Source organism: Amblyomma maculatum, chromosome 10 (genome assembly GCF_055883805.1).
Source record: "Amblyomma maculatum isolate TAMU_Amacu chromosome 10, ASM5588380v1, whole genome shotgun sequence".
In the NCBI taxonomy this organism is placed as follows: Eukaryota; Metazoa; Arthropoda; class Arachnida; order Ixodida; family Ixodidae; genus Amblyomma; species Amblyomma maculatum.
Genome location: NC_139353.1, coordinates 78733036 through 78746728, shown reverse-complemented (window position 1 = coordinate 78746728; position 13693 = coordinate 78733036).

The window sequence follows — 13693 nt, the reverse complement described above, 5'->3', positions numbered from 1 at the left end:
TTAGAGCGGCAAGTAGGCGATGACGGGGCTCGGGAGGTTCAGAAGAAGGATCGCTCTCGTTCATGTAAATTATCCTGTCGCGACACGAAATGCTGGCTGATGCGGCAGACAGAAAATCCCAGCCTAAAATAATTGACTGAGCGCACGGTGATATCACGGCAAATTGTACATGGTGGCGGACACCATCAACAAAAACTCGCACAGTACTCTTAGCAAAAGGCCGAATTATTGCACCATTAGCTCCACGGAGTTCAGGTCCATCATACGGCGTTTTCACTTTTCGCAAGCGGGAGCACAAGTCAGTGTGTATCATTAAAACAGCGGCGCCCGTGTCAACCAAAGCCTCAACAGATAAATCTTCAACCCACACTAAAATAATATTCCATGGACGTTCCGGAGGATTTTTGGGATGGCCAAAGAGTGCAGTTTTCCCTCCTAAAACTGCAGTGGTCAGTTTTCCGATAGGCGGGGGGTCGTCAGAGAAGCTTGACGGAGAGGCGAGGTTGAGCGGCGAAAAGGCGAAGGAGAACGGCGTCTCGAAGGCCTGTAACCAGCAGGCGGAGCGGGGCTTTCTGGCGGGGGTGATGAACGTCGGGGATAATCAGGGAATTAACGGTGGTTAGAGCCGGAAATGCGAGGAGGGTAGTCTGCTTCAAATGAGTCGTAGCCGCGGCGTTCATTCTGGAGCCTGCGACGACAGAAGGGGGAAATATGGCCTCGGTACCCGCAGTAATAACAAACAGGGCGGGCTGGGCGCCAGTTGGGGTAGTATGTCGGCGCCGCTGCAGGCGGTGCCAATGCAGCGACATGAGCAGTGGTAGGCGCCGGTGGCGTAGGCTCTCCAACTGCAGGCGGCAAGGATGTGACCTGGGCGTACGTTGGCACCTGACAGATGGTAGGAGCGACCGATGTTGGGGGGGGGAATAGGTCATTGAGGCCAGCTCTTCTTTGACAATGCTACGCAGGCCGGTACTTGAAGGATGTGGCTCAGATGTAGGGCGGCACAAATTACCTTGAGCCGAGAGCTCTTCACGAATTAATTCGCGAATAAGCGCACGGAGGTCAGCGTCGGCAGTGAAACCAAATGAAGTGGGATCAGGCTGCAGGCGTATTGACTGCGGTTCGTCAAGGCGTTGACAAGTCGATATGATGGCGTCGATTGTGGTAGGGTTCTGCACGGCCAGGGCGTTGTAGGCGAGTGGCCCAATACCTTTAAGGACGTGCCGAACCCGCTCGGCCTCTGGCATGGTGTCATTTATGCGCCGACAAAGTGCAAGTAGATCTTCTATATAAGAGGTATAGGTCTCATTGGACCGCTGAAGTCGGACTTCTAGCTTCTTCTTGGCGGACTCCGTGCGAACAGTAGGAGCGCAGAAAATCTGCCGTAACTTTTGTTTAAAGGTAGCCCAGTCCGGAATCGTCGATTCATGATTTAGGAACCATGTTTTGGCCACATCCGTCAAATAAAAGGCCAGAATAATTAGTTTAAGAGAATCGTCCCACCGGTTGAAAGCACTGACCCGGTCTTAGCTGTCGAGCCAGTCATCTGCGTCGTCGCCGCGGAGACCGTCGAACATTTTGCGGGTCGCGCTGACGGCTGCTGACAGTCCAAGTGGCAAGGGGCCACTTGGACTGTCAGCAGCCTATATATATATATATAGTGCAGGTAGCCCCAAGGTCGAGCCTGGGAACTTGCCAAAGCAGACACGCAGCGCACCAGCGGCATGGTCTACTTCTGAATGTCAATTTTACTTCGGTTGGCATAGCAAACAGCAGCGAAATTTCTGACTAAAATAAAAATAACAATCATTAACATCGGTTTAATAGTTTGCTAACCTGCATTCTAGTCGCAGGGTGAGATTTTCTCTCATTTCCTGCTGGATATCACTGACAAACATTTATATTTTCAGGCCACTCCTCTCCCTTGCCCTTTTATAAGGTTATATTTTCCTTTCCCTTTTCTGAGTTTGCTACCTTTTCAGTGGTACTCTTACCATTTTTCTAGACCTTCATGCCTATAAAGTATGCTTCCAAGGTGAGATTATATTACGTTCGTTCTTAGAAATAAACGTCCTATGTCCTTGATGCCCTAAGGGCATCTGTGAACTTAACTGCTCCATAATAATAACTCCTTGATATTTCACTTATTAACTTTACATCTTCCGCTACTCGTGGTCCTTGAAACGAGAACTGTGGAGTTATTCCAGAGAGCTAGCTGCTTGGCTTCAACGGTTGCTTTCTTCTCATACGGCGGAGCATTAGTCTCTATGATGTAGGATTTGCATCCACTCTCTGCACTGAGTGTTTATGTCGTCACCCATGTTCTGCAGTTCGTCCCTTGATTTTCATGAGAAGAGAAAAGTTGCAAGATATTCTTCGGCTACCAATGCGATACTCGATTCTTTGTATTTCCACCTCTGCCTTGACGAGCCCTGTTGGAGTTTACTTTCTGCCTAACACACTGTCTGATTTTTCCTGATTTTTTTAAACTCTCGCTGAAGGCGAGCTATGACATCTTTGCGATACTCTATTCTTTGTGTTTCCACCTCTGCCTTGACGAGCCCTGTTGGATTTTACTTTCTGCCTAACACACTGTCTGATTTTTCCTGATTTATTTATCCACTCGCTCAAGACGAGCTATGACCACTTTGCTACACTCAAGAACATTAGTCAACACCTTCAGAGGTGCCTCCTTGATACCCCTATCACACAGTTGTACACTCATCAACAGCTACCGGAGTATTTCCAATGAAGAGTGAATGTCTCTAAAGCTCCTGTAATGAACCCTGTCCTGGACTATCTTTCTGCATCCACTTGACCCCTGCAAGATTCCTAAAATCATCCGCCCATCTTGTAATTGCCGAAAAAGCGAAGTAGTAGTATCGCATTCGTACCACATTAAATTAGCACAATGTTCATCATCATCATCATCAGCCTGACTTTACCCACTGCAGGGTGAATGCCTCTCCCATATTTCTCCACTTAATCCGATACCGTTCCAGCTGCATCCACTTGACCCCAACTTTACGTTGTTTACATAGTTTTCCAGGTTTCTCCTGTCCCCTACGCTTCACTTGCTGTTTCCCACCACGTGCTAACGGACTCCCTTTACCGCTCAACGCATGAATAGAACAAGCTTGAGTCTGTCACTGGTTTTATAATTTTTTTATCTCTTAAAACAGGTAAGAAATGTTGAAAAGGTGCACAATTTATTAGTTAGTAGAATTCAGAAAAAATGATGTTGAATCTAAAATAGATTGGGCTGCTCAGGCGATACTTTCGAGCTGTAGCTGAAGCAAAGTTTTACAGAAAATGCCTTGCTAATAAGTGCTTTCTCTATGACAAATGGGACCATTTTCACATGAAGGATTTATTTTTGTCAAAGATGTCTCGTAGGGTTTGTCGGAGAGATTACTCGGGTATTCTTATCTGGAAAAAAAAAATCATTATATACGGCTTTGAATTAGGATTTGTTTGGTTATGCTTGCTTTGGAATCAGGGATGCTAGTGTTTTCTACATCAAAGGTGCTGTGCCTTCTCAAGGCACAGCACTACTATAAAAAATATTCGAACACACATTTTTCCTTTCGTCCGCGAAGCAGAAGGCCTGTATAGCATTTTTGTTCGCAAACATTGTATTTTGTTCAATCGAAGGTCTGAACACTGCGTGACTACGTTGACGAGTAGCACCTGTTGCATTTATTTACCAGTGTGGTCCTTAGTATATAATTAGCATCAATATTTCTAATACTCATTTTGACTTCGCTTTTAATTATATCAAGAATAAATCAAATGATTTTTAACACCCAAGTCTTCATACTGCGGCGTTCACAACCTTATTACTATTCTCTCATGCATACAACTAGATTATTCTTACATATATAATGCACCCCATGAATTTTATGTCACATAATATTTTAAGATACGCCATTAGCGTGTACAAGCGGAACTGGCCTGTTGGTTTAAGCACCCCCTTTGGCGTCATAATGCGTTTAAGCGCGTGCTTTAGAGGGAAAAAGGACTTCGAAAATTAGTTCACTGTGTTGAACGTTTGGATGCACATTTTTTTTTTTTATGGTTGAAAAGAAACGCGAAGAATCAAGAAACAGAGCCATACGTTTAAAATAGAATATTTACGGTATATAAGCTAAAATATGCAGCTACTGGTCGCTTCGGTAAATGAATGATTCGGATACTGCGAGAAGATAACTACTGGGCACTTTCACTTGAAACGAGAAACCTACTGGCGGCAGATAACGCAGATCACAGTACGTACAGCCATATAGAAAAATGTAAAAGAGAACCTCAGCGCTCACTAGACGCTGAAAGAGGCCCGTTGGGCAAATTTGCTCTCCCAAGTGATTGCCGGAATGAAGCAACAACGATCAGAACTCTTCCGCGGCGAAGTAATGAAGGAAACAAGAAACGATAAAAGCTTGTTTAGTGATGTTATGGAGTTCTCAAAACTTTCACGGCGTAAATAGCGAGTAGATCGCGAAGAAAGCTTTACTACTGTAGCTTTAACATGAAATTAATTACTAGTTCGGCGATTCGAACAACCGCAGAAAAATAACACAGCAAATCAATAAAACTGGATTTACAGGTAATAATCATTGTATTACCTTACAAACGGCACACATACAGTCCTCCAGTGGATAGTCCAAGAGTAGCACTGTTTAAAGCGCTGACGTTTACATAGTGTGTTCTGCTTCTTATTTTCTTATACTTTTCTTGTCGCTTCTGAAAGAGCGATGATAGTTAATCCGCAAAATTTTATACTGCCGAGAACATCCAGTGATTACTTTCTGTTTGGTGTTTTCATATCTGTAGCAAATTTGTATAAGCAAACCTCAGCAAAGCATCTTAAAAGAGACGACAATCTCAAAACCTGCTTCTTGGTTTCGACCTTTACCTATAAGAAACTGAAAGAGCCTTGTCGCAATCGAGACTACTCCAGTTTCTCGATTTCATCTTAGCTCTGTCCGAGCCAGACATAGAGAGCGGGCTGTGAAAGATTTGTTCAGTACGTGAGGCGGAAAGGTGGTTGTTATCCACAGGCAGCACGCTCGAAATTGTACGATTCTGCAAACAACCTTCGTATCACCTGTTTGCAGCCACTCTCCGGAGTTGAACACTTTTTTCTTTTCTGGGCAACTTGTAAAAGCTTCCGTTCTGTTGTCATCGCCACGGGTGGTCTTTCCGGTGTCCCTTGTTAGCAAGCTGGGAGCCTCTGCAGCAACACCACCGTTGAGCTTTCTTTGTGCCTTGCCTTGCAAAGAAACGTTCTCGACCATCTACGCGCATCTTCTGTTTGGCTCGGCTTACACTTTCCGTAGTCTTCTATTCTTAACCCGCGCCCGTACAAAAACAACGTGAAAAAGAAAAAAAAAGCGAATACAAAGCCCCCTTTTACTTGCCTTCACGCAGGAATCTTGCACCTGTTTTACCGGGAAGGATTGACGTCGTTCCGGCAGGCTCTTACACAGCTCCTTAGATATCCAGTGCTTCCGGTGGCATTCTTGTCATTTCGGCGTAACTCTTCTTTTCAGCTGTTTGGTGCACCTACACCAATGCCAGCATATGGTCCGGAAAATCCGGTCCTGGCGCGCTGAAAGCAAAGTTGGAGGCTGGATCACGAAGCTTCTCCGACAAAATTCAAGCAACGCGCTGAAATAATAAACAAAGAAATCATTGACGACGCAAAAAGAAGGTTTGGCGGAAGTAAGCGGAAAAGTAAATGTTAATTTTGGCACATATTGATTATATTCGATCATTTTGACACGCTCCTTGCTCATTGTGTTTGAAAACATGAGCCTAGTTGGTGTCACTTGTCTCTGCATTTACTGTTCATATAACGCTAACTAGGTATTAAGTAGCTCTGATTTTTCATCGTCACTGTTTGCAGACCCACAAAAAATATTTCGCATCATTTCGCTTAGAATTGTGTTCGCTAATAGTATCCTATAAGAAATAGGTTGAACAAGCTATCCGCAGTGAAAGTTGAGTTTAACTTCTCATGCATTAATAAAATAATATTACAGATTACTGGCTGATACTACAATTTGCTATGCCTTACACAATGGTGCTTGGTGCGAACACATTGCAAGATGGACGACGAGACAGAAGATCGCTTTTCTTCCATTTCTTGTGAGGCGTCGGTCAACTCAAAGGTTGAAGACTTTTTGAAGGAGAACACAGCAGTGTGGGTATTGGTTTTAATGCCTCTGAGCGATTAAGACAGTGAAGAACACTGTGATGGTGGGCTGTGAATTTGGTGCGTTCGCAAATGAAGACAGTAATTTTAACCACATGGGCAACTTTGACGTAGAGCCATAGACAGATATCGCACAGAATGAAGGTGCATATGCGTCTGGTTACTGTGTGATTTCCGCAACTTAATCCTTCCTATCAAATAACTCCCCTTTACCTTGTAATATAACAACCAGGATACGGGCAGCACAGAAAATGAACTCAAGTAGTGGTGGACAAGGTCTAAGCAGAATTGCATCGGTGGGGAGGAGCACAGCTCCAATCCCAAACCATATCACCAGGAAGTTTGTATCTCAACTCGATTTCTTTTTTCCTGATTGAAAAATATGCGTTTCGAGGAGTCGATAACAAGTGATACAAATGCTTTTTTTTTTAACGGTAAATATTTGGAACTTCATTTTCGATTAAGAAAGTTTCAAACTCGACTCACCTCCTTTGTTTACGGCTATTAAGTTCAGTAATATAACGTTCCCCCTGAAATAAAAGGTAAATAGATCATTAGGTAAACTTAACTAGCCTATCGTTTCATCCCTGAGGGGTATCACGTGCATATCTTATGCCTATGTTGATGTACGATCCCCCCCCTGCACACGCCGAACCAGTGTATCTGTTCCAGGGTTTAAAGCAACGATTTCTAAAGAGGTAAAAAGCACACGGTGTTTATCGATGATACATACCACTGCCGCTCGCATGGCACATCACAAGAAATCTGGGCACCGAAGCAGTGCTTGAAGGGCGCCGCTACTCAAGTCCCCATAAGCACCACGCCTCCCACCCATCTCAAAACAGGCCTAATGCACAAGCCTTCCAACCCTCGGCCAACCCTCAGCCTTCCAGTATGAACTTAGCGTATGCGTGAGTGAAGTCGGTTGAACAAGTGCGTGGACCTCTTCTGCATAAGCCACCTTCATCAATGCTAAACGCCGTATGCACAACAGTAATGTATGTACGCCTAAGGTAATTCAGAAGTATTCAAATCTAAAGCCATCAAAGTTTTGACATTGATGACGCGAGGAAGAGAGGGGATAGAGGGAACGTGTTGGAAGCAAATGCACTGCAGCGCTGCCTCACATAAATACGAAACGTCTCTTGCAGTAATATCAGCAGGTAAGCCATATACGTCATTCATATGTGCAAACATTCCAGCCGATTTACAGGCCTTGATTCGTCAAAGTGATGTATCTCCGCTGCACCGACATAAGTATTTCGCCGATTGTACACCTGAGGAGATAAGAGATACTTGCGGTTCATGTCTGTGCTTTGTACCAACCACGCTGTAATGGGCTCTAAAGGGTGGGATCGGATTAGTGTCGACTACGCAGGGCTCAGTAGCAGCTAATACAGTATCTGCAGAAGAGTGCGTTTCTCCATTTTGGCGCTGTCAAAAATGCGGTCACCGATGTAGAAATTAATCTCAGGACACCGTTCTCATTAGTTGCAAACAGGCATAGCCATTCTGCCAAATCAGCGTATTATTGTCTATAGACGTGGCCGTCTATATAGTGCGGGTAAGGTTTCACTCTATCCGCCTTTTTATTTTTACTGTTTGAAAGCAAACCAGGCAGACAGTGGTTATGAGAGCGCGCCGAAGCATTTCATGCCGAGAGACGTTCCAAACTCGTTGGTGCGGTACTCGAACTACTTCTTGTGCAGCCGAGACAGTTTGTCGTCATTTTTTCCAGCGTTCATTACTTGCCAGAAACGCCGTAATAATTGTTCAGTGAGCTAGACAGCCAAGCTAAAAAAACAGTTGAGACCACGAACATGCTTGCATACCTCCTATGCGCTCATCAATTCAGCCAACAAGAAACGCAGTATTGGGTGGAAGGGGTTGCTGCTTTCACTGAAGAGGAGAATGTCGCTGCATAGCTTTAACAATGCGCACGTATTAGGTTGCCTGGTAATCCCTCTGCTCCGGACGTGCTCCGACCATCCATTCACGTTACATTTTTTTTTCTTCTCAAATTCAAGTATTGCGAGTTGGGGTAGCGAATGATAATTCATCTATAGCAATTAGCTAGAACTGCAGCGTCTAGCTGCTCTCTCAAGGTAGGCACGCAAAAACCAGGGACATTGCTTTAGTAGCGGCCTTTTCGTTTATGTAAACGTTCGCTATACATTCGCATGCATGATATTTATGTGTTGGACAGAGCAGAGAATGCAGCCCGACCTGTCAATCCAGCCGACGTAGCCGTCACAGCGGAGTCCGCGATCAAGACGGTCTATCAATCAATAAATAAATATATAGTGCTACTGTGTGAACATTTGTTCCTTGGGTTAATGTCTTTCCCTTCTTTCCTCTAATTAAAAAGCCGCCAATTCTTCGCGCAAAATATGCGCAATGTACAATCATTATTCGGTTTTATTTTTGTGACCAACACTTCTGTGTTCAATCTTATCATTTTATGCTGTTTTTAAATTTAAGCACCTTATGCTTACAAGTTGTATCTCTACTGTACATCCGACCCCCACTTAAGAGATTCTACTGAGTCCGCCAGTGCTTCATAAATAAATAAAAAAGTTAACACGGACCGCCCGCCAGAGACCTTAATATATTGCTCAGCGCACGTTCCAGTGGCAAGACACTGCAAGAACATGTTTTTTAAGTTCAACATTGGATCATTTTGAAAGCTGTTTGTAAAGCCCTCATGCATAGTAGGAACCAGTTGGATAAAATGGCGGTTCAATCTGGAATGTGTCGTTACAGCCTTTGCAATTTCTCGGGAAATCAATTCCGCTCTCATGCTGGCACGGCAAATCGTCTATATAAACGGCAGATATCATCAACAACTATAGACTCGAAGCCGATTAAAACAGAAAATTTGGTTTGAAATATATATTTTATCTTCAATATATTTTTGCTGTGATTTAGTTTTAACATGCACCTTCTGTTTAAAACGGGTTTGGTTTGATCTGGTTTGGTTTAGAGGAATTAACGTCACAAAGTGAATCAGGCTGTGGGAGAAGCTGCTGTGAAGGTCTCCGGAAATTTACATCAGATGGGGTTCTTCATACGTCATTGACAAGGGTGCCTTGCGTTTCTCCTCCGTCGAAAAGCGGCCGCCGCGGCCAAGATTTGATCCCGCATCCTTGAGATCAGACCTCGAGTGCCCTAACCGCTAAGCTACAGCGGCGGGCCGAGACCTATGTTAGGATGAAGTTCCCTGTCTTGTCAAAGAGCTGCTCTACAAAATGATAGAACTCCTACCAGTGTTTTATGGTCACCGATTCCTTGTATTTTGATTTGGAAATGGGAAGCAAATCCGAAGAAAACAGCCACGGCTACGAATTTGTACATGAAGATTCATTTCGAGAAATATGCTATGAGGAATGCTGAGAAGGTGTTCTGGTTGACTACCCCGCACTGTTGAACAGTAGTGAGGTCATTAAAAAGGAAAATAAAAAAGAATGATGAAATTTAAGTGACGACAATTTGCCACTGAATCCAGTCTCCCCAAGTAACTAAACAGTACCAGGCCTTGAAGGTGGAAGTCGACTGGTGTAGCCACGATCCGAGGGCATTCTCCTCTAGTTATCAAAACAGGATAATCGAGGTGGATCAGATCAGAACACAGAGTATGTGCTTTGCTCACAAAAGCATAGCAGACAGTAGATCGCCTCGCAAGCAAGGCGGCAAGCAAGGCTGCCGGTCATCCTAACTCGAAGAGTATAATTCCTTGTAAAAGCATGAAATGAGCTACTGCACTATGTTGTTTTACGATGTTCTATGCTATGTGCAAGACAAAAACTCAGACCAGGGCTTAATGCCCTGAAGCGACGGTTGAGAAGCTATCTCATGTTACACGCTTAAAGGGTGATCCAACGCTTTGGCGTTGAGCGAAGGACCCGTTGCACAGCTCTCACTGCAGTAAAACTGAGTAGAACTCCGTCGTGGTTGACAGAACGGACAACATCGTCAGCCTGGTGCTTCCGGTGTAATGCCGAAGTGTCCCGGAAGCCACTTTAAAGCGAACTGACGACCTTTAGATGTGGCGTTGGGGTACAGCCTACAGGTCCCTGAAATCGGTTGTTCATGTGGCGTGCGGCGTAGTGCAACTTGCAGGCCTTCAAAGGCGGCTTTATAACCTTTAAACACTGTCCAGTCATGTGGAGGTTCTTGGCTGATGAACTCAACTGCAGTCCGCAAGGTAGCTAGTTTCGCCCCAGTTGAAAAGTGAGATAGGCTGATTTAACCATCATCAAGATTAATATGGACGGTATCACGGCAGACACCAGACGAACTTGCTAAGTTAACCAGGCCATCTGTCAGGCATGGATGCCTACTGTGGTCGAAATACTGACCGACCAACGTGATTTGTGTCAGGGCATGCAATGGAACACTACTTTTCTCAATATTCCAGGAATGGAAAGGTGAATCCCAGATTCATGCAGACTGCATATGGATGAGCACGGTATTGGAACACAGCGAACTGCGTAACGAATGGATGACAACGGACCAAAGCGGGATGCCATGCACGTGTTCTCATGGTTTCAACAGCAAAATATGTTGCTGTGTCAACAACAACACAACATTGTCATGTCAGTGTGTGAACATGATGTTCTCTAGAAACAAAATGAGTTCCGGCCTTTGAGACACAGTTAGGGATTCAAAAGCAAGTACGGGGAGCTTAGAGTGCACAGTTTTAAACTTTTGGTCATTCATATTTTTAGCGTTACTGAATATTTAAAACTTGTACCGCATCCAGCCCACGAATAGGAAACGATACAGTTGTAGCATGGAGTTTACGAGTCCTCTGACTAAGCAGCTGTAATTAGGTTGATTAGAGCCGTCCTGCTGTCAAGCTAACGAAGCGATGCACTCAACCACCCACTCGTTTCTTCTTTTTCACCACTATCCTGATTCGTACTTCGTTTTTATTTTTGCTCGAGCGACATGTAACCTGCACAGCAAACCTGTAAGCCCATTAAAGCGTAGTTTAAAGCGCGCACTGCGTCGCTAGGCTGTCGCCAGCTTAACCTTCGTTTATCTAAACCGGAGCTTAATTTAAACTCTTACGGATTCTTTCAAAGCCCTAGCAGTTAATCTGATCTGTTTTATACATCTCCTGGAGCAGTATTCTTTATTCCTTCTTTTTGCAGTTAGAGTTAACCGTCAGTTTGGTGGACGTTTCCCAGCGCGCGCCGAGTTTTAAACTGCTGGTGATGATGTAAAGATTCGTGCTCTCAGCTAAAGCTCATTACGTTGCGTCATTACTTTTTTCTTTTGTTTACAAGTTAGCGCGTGTACCTTGCAGCGTAGCATAAACCAGAAAATTCACCTGCGTCATTATCAAAATTACTGCATCGTCTGCATGTGCTGCTCACCTAAGGCCCACGCTTGCAGGTAAGCGTAGTTGTTATTAACCGGTATCAGAATGAAGCTTGCAATGAACACAAAGGGGAAAGACAATCGTAGGCTGTTTTTGCTTAGTTTTGGGGCTCTCGCTGCAACACTGATTCCTTACTGAACTTGTACATTCCGTCTGTCCCGACGTGCAGCGATTTGCATCATTATGATCGATTTGAGTGCAAATAAGAAGTGACGAACTGACTTTCCCGGTTTCTCGTTTCTTTAGTGCCAGCATGATCTAGGTTGTATGTTTGGAAAGGTGTGACCTTTGAAAGCAAGTCCTTTTCATCAGTCGTTTAAACCACTAATTGACGATAAAACTGTTCAAAACAATGGTACTGTTCATCTGTGTTTGTGAAATATTGTTATACACGCGCAGCATTGCCCGAAAATCCGTTCTTAACATTGAGCAAAACAGAGCTCTTTCTTGCCGCACATAAACAAAAACCATTTGAAATATCGTTCACTAAAAAGGGGTGCTGTGTCAGTAAAAAGAAACTAAACCTTCGCCGCTGTCATATATAATGCCTCGGAAACAATATGTCGTTATTATTCATGTTTTGTTTCTATTTGGAGTATGTGCTATTTTCTCATTTATACTTAGAACTATTTGTGTTGCAGCTATAACTACAAAGACGCTTTCCTTATTTTAATAGACGAGGTACATCTTCTAGTCACATAGTGGGTCAGCAGCAAAAAGATAATAAATGTTCGACATTTTTATCAGAGAAATTTATCGCTCATGGTCATTACACAGTCAGTGCAAGGTGGATTTGAACGGACGTCGCTGCAGAGGGTGCGTTTCACACTGCCAATTTTGGATCAATTATTTAATTGCGTATGTCTGCTGTCATACACGCCCCATCAGCACATACATCGGGCCGTCTTTCCAGGTGCTGTACTCATTTTGAATATCGATTTCTTTTTCTTTTGTTTTTTTTTTTTTGCATTTTTGTGTTTGCAAGTAAATAGCGCTTATATTGTGTTTGCAATCGAAAGAGCCTCGCCTGAAAAGAACGAGAAATTGCAAGTAGGAACAAAGCTAAATAGAAAGAGAAGACTATATTTAAGGCAAAGTGAGACTGAGCGGGAGCGTTTTCCTTCAGCAAGGGCATTCCGAAATCAAAATACATTGCACACGAAAAAACCTCGACATATATATATATATATATATATATATATATATATATATATATATATATATATATATATATATATATATATATATATATATATATATATATATATATATATATATATATATATGTGTGTGTGTGTGTGTGTGTGTGTGTGTGTGTGTGTGTGTGTGTGTGTGTGTGTGTGTGTGTGTGTGTTGTCACGTGCTTTGGTGCGCCAAGAGAAGGTAGAAGATGCAGAAACAGAAGCTCGCGTCGCCCAAAGCATGTGACAGTATACATATATATATATATATATATATATATATATATATATATATATATCTTAATGGCAGAAAGTGAAGTGGAACTCAAGAGACTTCCGATGCGCGTACGAGAAGAGAGTGAGAAGTTTGGGCTTAAACTGAACATTAAAAAAACAAAGATCATGGCGTCTTGCCATATCAAGTCCTGGAGCATCAATGCACAAGAAGTGGAAGCTGCGACAGATTTTCTGTTCTTGGGCTCTAAGATTACCTCAGAAGGAGCCTGAAGCCATGAAATTAAGAGACGCCTGCTTCTGGGAAAAAGAGCAATGGTTAGCCTTGACCGCCTAGTAAAGAGCAGAGACATTAGTCTGCCAACCAAGATCCGTATAACTCGTGCTATGGTCATTCCTAGTGTGATGTATGGATGCGAGAGTTGGACTGTGAAAAAGGCTGACCGCCGAAGAATTGACGCGTTTGAATTGTGGTGCTGGCGAAGACTCTTGAGAGTTCCTTGGACTGCCAGAAGATCAAATCAGTCGATATTGTCGACCATAAACCTTGACTGCTCATTGGAGGGTCAAATTCTAAAGTAAAGCTCAGCAACTCTGGTCATCTGATGAGAAGAGAGGAGTCGCTGGAGAAAGATTTGATGCTGGGAAAGGTTGAGGGTCGCCGGAGAAGGAATAGGC